We start from the raw sequence: 13,621 nt of genomic DNA, 5'->3' as shown, positions 1-13,621 counted from the left end.
TCAATCATTGTATTCAAATCATCAATTATTATTGTTATATACAGAATTTTTTGCCTCTCGGTATTTTTTTTAAAACGAACTAGTGGTAGCTTTACATTCAATTATATCCTGTAATATGATGATTTAAAAACTCTTATACGAGCACATTTGACAAATAATACGTTGATTTTTATGCCGAGAATAAATTAAAAATATTTAAGATTAGCATCTTATTTTTACCCAAAAAGGAGGTTGATTTTTAAAGGTACATTATAGTACACTTCCATACTATAGAGCATACATTTTAAATTTCAAGATTCTTAATTTAAAAAAAAGGACTTTTATACATACTTTCAAGCCCCGTTTTACCCCTTTTTCGTGATTAATCAGTGAGTATTTCGCTTTTATATAAAGATCCCAGGGAGTCATAAAAATACTACAATAATAGTCCCGGCGAATACTACGGTCGTTGGTATCGACCGAGAAAGACACGGTCTCGCTATAAAAAGTTAATTTCCGTCTTTCAGACTAATTATTTCTTAATAGTTATTTCTTAATTTCCCTCGTAATTGTTTGAGAACTGTATAAGGAAAACTTAATGCAATGCCACGACTTAAGTTTCCTCTTGAACAAAGAGATTTGATAAATAAAAGTTCTCGGCTTCGTTTAATCTTGCAAAGCTGAAATAACATTTACGGTCGTAATCATTTTAAAAAGGCTATTTTGTATGCAGTTTTATATTTTTAATGTTCAAGAGGCAAATAACAATTGAAGTGAAAAATGTATTCGCGCGCCAAGAACTGGCTGATAAGACGACGTCGTGACGTGACGTCAAACAGCACTATGTCATATGCCGTCATGCCTCGTCTCTGTGATCTCTTCTCCTTTGTTTGTGCGTGACGCGAGTACTATATATATTTCGATATATTTCTTAATAAAATAATAAGAAATTGACAAAGCCCGTTTTTATCTAGAATAGTTTATTTAATCAATTTCGATATTTCACATCTGATATGGCACGATGGTCAAATATTTTATTATTATTTTGCCATACGGCTCCGCAGTTTTACCCTACAAGCAACAAATTATTCTGTTTGCACGTCGACGTCATTACATATAATCTTAATATGCTTGATGAAAATCAACGATGAACATCATTCAACAGACACACCCACAAAAACATCCTAATATCCAAAGGATTTAAGTCTAGGGACCTTAAAACATAAAGTAACACATTTATTTTGTCTCTTTTTTAATTCTTTATTGTAGTGAGATAGACTGATAATGAATCAGCGCTATAAGAAATATCCTCTATATAGGCAATGAGCTGACAAACTTGGGAGCTCCTTGCGCCTGTTAAACCGATCCACTCATCCCTCGAATCGGAACAGAACATTACGATTACAAAATTAGATGAGAGGATCGAACACAGTCCGTATTTGCACAAAGTCTTAAGCCGAGATGGCCCAGTGGTTAGAACGTGCATCTTAACCGATGATTTCGGTTTCAAACCCAGGCAGGCACCAATGAATTTTCATGTGCTTAATTTGTAATTTGTGTTTACAATTCATCTCGTGCTAGGCGGTGAAGGAAAACATCGTGAGGAAACCTAATGTCGTGTGTCTAATTTCATCGAAATTTTGCCACATGTGTATTCCGCATTGGAGCAGCGTGGTGGAAAATGCTCCAAACCTTCTCCTCAAAGGGAGAGGAGGACTTACCAAGAATATTTTCTGATTCGTCTACAAACCTTTTTTCTGCACTTATGACTGAATTTACTTTAGAGAAATAATTTAATACAAAGCCTATCTTTTTACGAAATCTATTTAATTCTGTGCAATAAATACAAATAGAGATGCTGTGCTAATTACTTGTTGAACCGGAATAAGAAGAATGCGTGTCGAGAACGTATTTGAATGACTTCTTATATATCAATGATTACATGAATACGCATTATTATGGAATTCGCCACGCGATTTACAGTTAATTGACATGTACATACGTTGTGGATTGAAAATATTTATGAATCCATATCAGCCTGATCGGGCGAAACGAAACGCGTTGTAGATTGGCGTGTAAAAGTAATGCTGCATACATTTGTATTTTTTCATCAGACACGTTTACATTGTACGTCAAAATTCAATCATACAAAAGGGCTTAACGATATATGTATTCTCTACCATTATAGTATGTATATTTATGGGCTACATAATATATATATTTATGGGCGTATTCTCTACCAGCCCATCTCAAAACATACACGTAATAATCAAGTGGCACACCCATTTAAGTAAAATGTTAAAAATTAAATAAATAATAAGGTAAATTATCTAGCTAACTAAAGTTCAGCCTTTCCAAATAGCATCAGGCAAATCGTTCCACAGTCGAACTTTATACACTTGTTGAATCTTGCCCTTGGCGGGGTCAAGCCCCTCCCAAACCACAATCCTTGATCAGCCAGTTCTTTAAAAAATTTTCCTTTACCGTAAATTACCATTCTATCATAAGCAAACATTAATCCTATTAATATATAGATAATAAAAATGATGGCGCTAATACCTGTTGATTGATAGTGAGTTTCTTGCCGGTTCTTCTCAGTAGAATCTACATTCCGAAATGGCGCTAGCTTTACGTTTAATACAGTTCTATAAAATGACAATTCATGAGTGTTTGTGAAAGTCTACTTGAATAAAGAATATTTTATATTGATATTTGATTTTGCATGAAAACACAAAGGCGCTTGTCTGGGCTTAACCGCGCAATATTTGATTACGATTTGCGCCTTCCAGCCCCAAGGCTGCCATCTCACTTAGTATATAATTTTATAAACCTTCTTACCTCTTAGCGTTCTCTAAAACAGCTTAGTAAACTTTGTCCATTAAATATTCTTGTGTGATTGATTGCTTAAATTTGTGATTATTAATAATCCTTACCAGCATTCAGGCAAAGTTTAAATAAACATACTGAATACTATTGATTAACAAAGCTCATTTTTTAAAAATTTGGAAATGAAGTTTATTCATGATATACTTTATTTAAGAACCCAATTAGTTTTTAAAAACAATTTTGTAAATTCCGTTAACATCAACCGTGTTGAATATAAAAATATATATAAAAATATAAAGCTCGGACTGTAGATTGAACGATGAAGACGTTCGCGTGAAATTGTCATAACACCTAAAATATACGAGTAATCATCATGTACGTGATATTTATGTATCCCGTTTGAACATCAACGATTGTCGCTTAATTTTTTTTTATTTATGTATAATCCTGTAATTAATAAGCAAAATAAGCTTAATATATTAATACATTTTATAATATTAAATTGATTTATTGGTAAGTGTAATAACAATAAAAATCAGAATAAACTTCTTGTATGTGCTTTATGGTGTAACAAGTTCATATTTTTTTTCGTGTTTATACTAAGTTTCATTACGTATACCATAATTATTCCTAGTATACTAAATCTATCTCGAAGTGAGTCTTTAGCTCCAAGATTACAATCTTAACAGCTCTTGTTTAAATAAACACCGTTTTTACCCCGGTTAAAATATTACAATATAAACAAAGTATACTGATCGAGCAGTATTAACGTCAGTTAGTTGTCTAACTTTCCTAATCGTGTTCATGAATTCCCGATAATTTGTTGTTTAATTTCCATCATTTTCTTGTCTGGTAATGGTTACCGACGTGGACGCTCTATTGGCATTTTAAAGATACAATCTGAGTGGCTTACATTACATTTCAAACGAAATGTATTTTTACAACAAATATAATATTTACAGTAACTATTTTTAATGCATATTTGTTATATATAAGAACATAATGTTAATAGTTCATATTTACCTAAATACTATGATATTTAATTTTTGGAGTTGCACAATTTTTATTTTAGCATAAATTTGCAACACTGTTTTGTACACCCTCAATACAAATGTTGCAAACTTGTAAAACCAAGTTTACGAATCCACAATTTCATATTTTTTCTATAATAAAATCCCGCGGTAGTTTTGTCAATTAATACTTTATAAACTTATGTTACATAAACATTTCATTAATAAGTAATATTATTTAATTTCAGATTAAATGCAATAATGATATAAGAATTTTAATGTCTTCCAAGGTCGGTGGTACATTGGCGATTTGAGGAATGGCTTATAATTCTTCCAGCGCCAACTTCTATGGGCGTTGGTAATCACTGACCATCAGGTGGCAAACAATATAATTTTTTAATGTAATCCTACTAGCTAATTCCCGACCACAGCTTTGTCCGCGTGTGATGGGAAACGTCAAGTGTTATCAAATCAAAATATACTTTATTCAAGTAGGCTTTTGCAAGCGCTTTTGAATCGTCATTTAACAAACTATTTTAAGTTAAGCTGCCACCGGTTCGGAATATAGATTCTATCGAGAAGAACCGTCAAGAAACTCAAAGTTAAATACTAGAATAATATGACGTCTTTAGCAATGTATTTATTACAAATGAATTGAATTTATGAAACGACAAAGTTAAAATGTCTGCGGAATTTTATTATAAAAACGGATACCTTTTCCCAAGAATGATATATTGACTTTGCGGAGTCGGAAACTTGGCGTTCTAAGCTTATCCTTACTTCTTGTGCACATACAATGATTATCACTGATTTTATCAAAGTGATCAATGCCACTGTGAATATACATAATATTGTTGTAAATATATGTAAGATATCCTATATCCTTATATTTCACAATGTGGGTTGATGAGTTACGATGAGACAGCGTAACAAAGAAACTCACTTTAGCATTTATGATATTAGGATTTAATCAATTATCGTATGAAAGATTTTATTAATTACGTCCTTGCCGTAGCGAACTCGATTTCAGCCGTGTCATTGTCTGTTCATACTAACACACTTCACTTCACAATGAAGCGGCAGTTCCTACTTCTTATTTTTATATTCATCGAGGTAAGTAATAGTGATGGTCTAAATACCGAATATCGGAGAAATATTCGGTAAATATTTGTCCGAATATTCTATTTGATTATTTTGACCTAAATGGTTTTATTTTTTCATGCATTTTGGCAGGCTGGGTGGTTATCACTCAAAAATATTAATCATTCCTTACATCGCCAATGCGCCACCACTTACTTGGGAACTAAGATGTTATGTCCCTTGTGCCTGTAGTTATACTGGCTTACTCACCCTTCAAACCGGAACACAACAATACAGAGAAATTTTATTTGGCAGTGGAATAACTCATGAGTGGGTGGTACCTACCCAGACGGCAAGCCCTACCACCAAGTATATTACAAATTGGTGACGTTCATTTTTAGTTAATTTTAATAAAAGTAGGCACACACCGTCTACCACGGTTCACAAGATTGTACCGCTAACGCATGTAATTATACTGGCTTACCCACCATTCTAGACGGAACACAGCTCAGACATGTGATGTTTATTATTGGTTATATTGCGGTAACTATTTACTGGCTTATAAATACCAACAGTAACTGCTAATATTATTGCAGGAATTCCATTGCTGGTATGGTATAATAGATATATGTGGCAGGTTACAATCGAAACATAAAATGAATGTTTGATCCACCCATGTAGTACACAATCCGAACACTCTGTATAAATAGTACAGAAGTATTTTTGGAATTAATCTATCCGAAAATCACTTAAATCAATTAACACTTTGTAACATTTGACAAAATCCTGCAATATAGCCTTTATCGAGTAATAAATAAGGCTCTTAATCGTATCCCCGTGAAGCCCTCATGGTTGTGATATTGCAATCTGAAATCAAATCTGTCTCCTTCCATATAATAACTTCTCCGATATATTACAAATTGGATTGTAAATTTCGAATTGACAATGGATGAATATCTGGCGATAGAGCGTTGTGTACGCCAATCTTGGTACAGGTGTACACAAACGTCATTCCGCCGTAACACAGCTTGCCATAAATTAATTATTAACATTGAATAACTGACGTAAGTTTGACTATCAATCAATTTAAAGCAAATATTATAAAGTAAAAGTAAACAAGACTTATCGGACAAGGTTATATATGTATTCATGTTATATCTCGGTAACTTATGATTTAAGAGTCAATAGCGCAATGTTTCACGGGCCGCATAGCGATGTAATAATTCTCAGGATCGATCCTGAAACCTTGGACTATTGTCGCCCCCTAACACAAGCTAAAAAGGAGGGGTAAATAGGACAATTAGTAAATCTATAATTAAGTTGGATCATTGCTATTAATCTTTAGAAAAAAAAAAGTGTTCTAATTCTAAAATTGTTTTCACTGGTAACTAACGTGTTGCACAAAGTTCTGTTAAAATTTGACAGTTTCTTTCCGCCCAGATTCATGGGTAAAATAAGAATTTTATCTCGTGTCATTTTATTACCGATGAAATATAAACATTCGCCAACGAACTATTCGATCTAATCGCGCCTTTTTTGACTAATGTTCGTACAACACGCCACGCGTAATTTTTTTCATGATATCTCTTATTATTAATAAAACTATTAGTTTGAATTTCGAACGTTTGACGTTATGTATTTTTATAAGTATAATGAGGATTATACCTTGTGACAAATAAAGTGTCGTTATTATTTTCCCCAGTTTCAAACATAATAACGTTAATTAATTTATAGACATTTTACCGCTAATATCAGGATTATTCATGATAAGTATGTGTATTATTAATAATAATTGTATATTATTCACAAACTCGATAAGTTTTTAATTAAACAAATTAATTACACAGATAAATTCACAATAGTTATCAATATCGTCGTCAATATATCATATACACTAACACATATAAATCACTGAATCTACTACAAACGAATAAGATAATGTCGGAAATTAGTGATTCGTCGCAAAATGGTGCGCGGGAAATCTTGAATGTAACCGTCGATCCAAGATGGCCGCCTCGTTACCATCGACACGACGCTTCAGTAGAGCGCCGTTCAGCTACCATTGACACTCTTTTCCAACCATTATAAATAAACAAGATGGCGCACCTCGCGCTGTCATATTTATAAAAGATGTACACATACTGTTGCTGACTTTTCTGTACACATTTTGGAGATATCGTATAAATCTCTCAAAGGAAGTATTTGTTTTTCATTTGTATGTATATATTTTTACTTATTTTTATTGATAAAGACAGAAATCTCATCGTAAGTCCGATCTCAAATTTTAAATTAAACTAATATAGAAGTAACATATAAATCAGATCATAACTTTTTGCGTAAAAACAAAACCCAATGGACTTAACTTTTTTTTTAATGAATTATTTTAGTTTATTTTTTAATTTAGTTGTAATCATAATATATTATACAGTTTCGCTCTCGATCTAATTATACACATTTTAACAGACACTATTTTAATTTATACTATCCATAAGTTTAAGGCTCTACAGCGGTATTCATAGTCTACGCTGTATAATACAGAACACAGCTTCGGCGGCCGTGATGTCGCGTTAGTGGATAGACATTTTTAGTCTGTGCTCTAAGATTATCGTTGCTGAATTGAACTGAATCTGATTAATATTAATATTAGATTTTATAGGATACGAGCTGCTCGCCCCGACTTCGTCCGGTTGAAATACGAATTTAATTTACTGATCGCCACTGATTAGGTCTATGCTAAGCCACCGGACCCACTCAAATACACACAAAAATATTCATCGAAATCGAACCGTATAGAAGTCATTCCATTAAATACGCACGCACATTCTGTTAATAGAAGTATTCCTTATAGGATTCGTTTCGTTTAATTAACGCCAAATTGCTTACTATTCGCGATTTGTTTTGTACTGACAATTTTTATATTTTATAACATCACATCAATCGAGTCGTTGAATTTTATATTATTATTATTGATAAGGACTAATTGATTCTTGCATCCTTTTACTCGGCAGAAGTTAAAATTGCATAAACATTTTTAAAATATATTACATAACATAACAATATAATTGCTACGTACTATATATGCTAAGTACTTACGTAAGTAATAATTATATTATACAAATTAAATACCGCACTAATCACGACCGCGTATTATGGTTAGCACATTTTTTTGATAAATATAATTTTTATTACTACTTTTTATTACACGAATGGTTTATATGAGATGGCCTAGTGGTGAAAGATGGTGAATACTATTCAACGATTCCAGTTTGAAATCCACTGAATTACGTGTTTAATTTGTGTTTATAATTAATCTCGTGCTCGACGATAAATCTTGAGAAAACCTGTAAGTCCAATGAAATTTTGAATCCTTAAAATTTTAAAAAATAGTATTCATCTATCCGCATCGGAGCAGTGTGATGGAATAATCTGCAATCCTTAGACGAGCAGTGGGCTTGTATTATTGAATTATAGACTTTTACTTAAATCCTTAATACATATTTGGCAATAGTCGTCGCTTCAGTAACAAGTTGCTCTTAATTTAGTTCTGAGTAAAGACAACCCCTCCCTGCTCTTCAATAACAAGTTTCACTTAACCCCCGCCCCCTGTGAGGGAGCATTTAGAGTATGTTCGAAAGTTTTCTTGTACATTTAACAGAATTTCATTCGATAAATGCAGATTCACCGCCGAACATGAGATTAATCCCTCCCTTCGGGGTGATTTTAACAAAAGTAAGAATACTCACAGTTGCGTCACAGTTTAAACCGAAGGACTCATAAGCTGCATTCAAGACGTAGACGCTACTTCATAAGTTCAAGACGCCTTAGAAATAAACACTTAAACCAAGTGTTCAAACTTTTTATACAAATTTAAATTGAAAACTAAAGTTTGGTTTGTTAACTTCATAACAGCGTAGTATCATATCCTTAAGTGTACGTATGTATACTGAAAAGTGCTTGTAAAAGCCTACTTGAATAATATATAAGTATTTTGATTTTGATAAGCGTATAACGACAGGTTTCGACTCGGAAAAGTCAATAAATACTTCTTGGGGCAAGGTTTCTATAATAAAACAACTCAGTTTTTTACCTTTGCCAATTCATAAGAATCAAACTGCACGCAATCAAACAAGGAATATCAGTTTCCCAGGTTGGTGGTATTACTTACAAAGCCAATGTCATTGGGTGGAGGTGGCCCTAAAAACCCACATTGAAAAGTAGTCTAGTAGTAACATTTATAATTTGCTTTTATTTAACATCGCTAATTTATATAATGCTAATAAGTATAGTTTCAATATTAATAGACATCAAATAATAAATATTTTATTATTATTACAGTACGTCAGGTGCACCTGCGACGCTAGAGTAAGTTTAAATGAAAATATCTAAAGTTACGACGTGCCATGCCATGCAGGGCCGGATTTAGGGGAACAGGAGCTCCAGTCCCAATATGACATATTTTTATAAATAAGAAAAATAACATCCGTTATATCAAAGAGGAAGAAAACATATTTACAAAATAATTTTCCAAAACATTTTCTCATTGTTATTATATAATTGAATTGAATTGAATAAATATTTATTTTGGCCAATGAAAAATCATTTAATAGCCTTACTTGCAACTCAATTCAAACAGACACGAATCATGACACTAGTGCTGATTCGCGTAAAAACATATGAGCAAATGTGACGGCAATAATTCATATCACCTATTATATACCTGTTACCTGTTTTATATATTTTATTTCCATCATTTGAATAAGAACCTTCTTTGCGTCACTTTATGATATAAGAAGTATTTATTTGTTTTATCTACGTCTTTGAAACACGTACAGAAATAAATAAAACTCGAAACCAGAAACATAACATATAGTTTTTCTATATTTAATTGAGATTTTTTTTAGTTATTTACATTACTATAATAACCATCATCGAATATATTTCTAATATTCCGCAGTGTTCTGGTAAAAACTGCACATCTGGGGTGAGTGTTTAACAATGATTTCAAAAATAAAACAATACTAATTTAATAAATATTTAAAAAAAAAATCTCTTTAATACTGGATATTACACATTATATATATATATATTAAGCATTATAACCCCAATTTCATCAAATCTTTCCTCAACGCGCTTTAACATTACACAATAAAAGTTGACTCCTGTGGAATGTTTTGGCTGAAAATCTTTAACCCTCAACAAAACACAAAATGAGTACATTTCATGCGATGTATAATTATGCGTTCATTAACATAAGAATGATTAACATTAAATCCTTAAATATACACCAATATGAATTATAAATAGTTACTATATATCTTGACTGCTTGGAATGGTAGCAAAAATGATAGCAGAATTTTGTCGTTGAATCGCAATTCCGATCCTCTGTGCAAAAAAGAACCCTCCTGTCTTAAGTGGAGGCAAAAAACCGAGATGTCCAAGTGTTTCAACAGCAAATGGGTCAAAAACATAATTTAGAATAAGAAACTTAACGAAGTTAACAGTGCAAGATCTTTACAACATTATCTCAATTCAAAATCTCAGGATAATCGATTACGACTTTCAATTCATCAATTCATAAGAGGCTTATTTCTATTTCAGTAATTATAAATCATATTATATTTATAATATACTTCACTTCTGCTTAAAATCAATCATTTACAGCATTTAATTAATACTTACATTATGATTTAATTTTAGTCCCCGGAAATATAATTACTTCATAAAACAACAAAACATTGACGGTCGGATCAGCGATGTTTATCGTTTTAAATGCTAAATTTAATAAATTTAAATTGAGATCAAATAAAAAAAAAACATTAAATCAATGATTGGCTCAACCATAACATTGCTGGTATATCTATAAATACTAATGCCTATCATTTTTGGGAAGTATTTTTTTTATGTTATAGGTGGCAAACGAGTAGGTGTGGTAGTAGTAGTTCCATCAGGTGAGCCTCCTGCTCGTTTGCCACCTATATCATAAAAAAAAAGTAGGAGGCTCACCTGATGGAAAGTGACTACCACCGCCCATTGACATCTGCAACACCGGGGGGCTTGCAGGAAGCATTAAGTTATTTTCTTGAAGGTTCCCAAGTCGTATCGATTCGGAAAAACTGGTTCCACAGAGTGGTTGTGCGAGATTGCCTCGTTAGCTTAGTGCAGTGATGTCCATAACTTTTGGTCTCAGTTGTCGGTGATGATGTGATGTGTGTGACCGATTTTAGGCTCGACGGTGAATCTCAAGGGGTTTCACTTCCCTCTGTTTGGAGGATTATAATATATAGTGTACGAGCAAACACGATCTCTATCTATATGGCACACGATACTATGGGCTCCTAGAAATAATGGATGGTAAACACGTAATATAAGTGCACTTAAAATACGAAAGATACGTCTGTGATAAAATGTTACCATATCCAAAACAGGTAATTTACCCTTAACTTTGGAAACACGAAGTCCCTTTAACTACCAAGCTGTGTGCTGGAGGTCTCTGTATATTGCGAATAAAAAGAAAATATCCTACTCACTTACTCTAATTTATATCATATATGAATTCAATAATATTATTAAATTGTCCCTTTTTATGTCGGCTCCTGAAGTTCGATGAGCACTTTGGGTATCATGGGTTGGTTAGGTTATCTTTATCGCGTAGTTCTAGTTTCAAATACCGGATCAACAAATTTAAAAGTAATTGGATTTGTGTACCAACAAATTTTAATAGGAGCCCGGAACGATGAAGGTGTTTACACTCCAGTGGCTCAGAAATCTAATAAATCCGTTAGTTCTGCGCCTGAACTTTCTCCTCACTTGAGTGAGGGGATAGAGTGCCTATCTTTTCGCATGCTGAACTCATTGTTTTATTTACAACACTTCTAAAGAAGTTTTAACTCAATATTTACATAGATTCAAATCTTTGTTTTAGAATAAGTAATCCCTTTCTTGTTGGGAACAAACCTGCCTCCTTAGTTTTTAAAATTAATCGAAAGCAGGTATAGTATGATGATGTACAATGCTAGTTTAATTATAGGCTAAATAATAAATAAATTTAGTACATCAAATGTGCAAAATATAAAAGCTGGTGTACTTATCAATGGGGAATCGGTAGATCCAGTTGAGTCAGCTGAATTTATTGGCCAAAGTTGATGCCAAGTTGCAATGGGTCCCCCATATTAACGGATTGGCGGCGAGGCGACTGAGTTCTGCGGCATGTGCGGCCAAAAAAATTAGATTATTTACCGATGTTGATACGGCTCACTTAGTATATTTCAGTTTTTCCTACAGTATGATGTCTTACGGTATTTTTGATGTAACGCAGCCGTAACTTAGGAGCTAAAGAATCATTAAGGTATGAAATTAAAGAAATTAAAATATTAACTGTTGCTGCTGAATATTCTGTAATGTTATGTATGTACGGAAAAATATTAATGATTTTATGACAAAATGTGATACTTACAGCATTGGTACAAGGAACAAACACAAACTTGTTACTTGTTACTCAACTGCATAGGTGACTCTGCAACTCTTTTGTGGCAATGTATACGATTCTACAACAGGATCCCAGAACGCGATCAAAATGTCTATGTTTCCAAATTTAAAAAAAAATGTTTAGGAACGCTTGTTTGCAAAAGGTTATTATACAATTAGTGAGTTTATGATTGATAGCACACCTTAGCAATGAAACGACCGTCTACTAGGCTATTTCTATTCATATTAAATGTATGTAAATAATTAAATTGACCAAATAAAGACCCGCTGATTTTCTTTTGTCGGATCTTCTCAGGTCAGGGTGTTTTCTTTTCCTGTTTTCAGTGTTTAATATGACTATCAATATGTAAATGTAAAGCTTCTATATAGAATAAAGCAATTTGAGTTTGAGTATTGTTTTAGTAACAGATTCTTAATCTGCACTAGGCACTGACTTCCGCTTCTTTTGAAGAGAAAATTGGAGTAGTGTGTTAAATTACATCCAGGTTACTGGTGATGTTTTCCACCGCGGTATAAAAGATGAAGCTTTGACATTATAACTTAGCGTTTCCTGCCCAGGTCTGAACGTGGAATATTCGGACGAGTTTCTCCTGTCTAGAATACGACCATAGATACCACAAATTTTTCATTGTTTATGTTTTAAGTAATAATGATAACTTAGCGATAAATATATAAAATACTTATAAAATTTAACTTTTTTATAATACTGATGAATTTTAAACTTTGTTTTGCAGTTAAGTAAGAACCATCAATGCTATTCTCGCGTAAGTATTAATTAAACTGTTTTTGTTTAATTTTATCATGTATTAAGGCAATGTTTATTCAGTGGCCCATTAAGCATTCTGTGAGTCCGTCCAGATTCTACCGCCCATTCATATATTCTATCAAACAGCACAAAGTACAAGGCACATATTACATATTCATTTCCAATGTAGGCGGCTTATTAGCGATGTAAGGAATGGTTGGGCCATTCACCCATTCACCGCCAATATTAATTTTACATAATGTGTCCATGGGTTTTAATATGTAAAGTACGAAGTTTCTCGCCCGACCTGGTACAGCCAACACGTTGGCTTAAATACAAACAAATTATATTATATTCAACCTTAAAAATAGGTTTTTCTTAGAAGTGTTTTTATGAAATTAAAAGATGATAAAATCTCCTATCAAAAAGGTTGTATAACATGTTTTTTCAAGAATAACATTTTCAGAGGACTTGCCCAAGCGAAGTCACGTATCTT

The sequence above is a fragment of the Vanessa atalanta genome, chromosome 21, assembly GCF_905147765.1.
Source record: "Vanessa atalanta chromosome 21, ilVanAtal1.2, whole genome shotgun sequence".
Lineage (NCBI taxonomy): Eukaryota > Metazoa > Arthropoda > Insecta > Lepidoptera > Nymphalidae > Vanessa > Vanessa atalanta.
The sequence above is the reverse complement of the archived record's forward strand: the minus strand, read 5'-3'. Positions refer to the sequence as shown.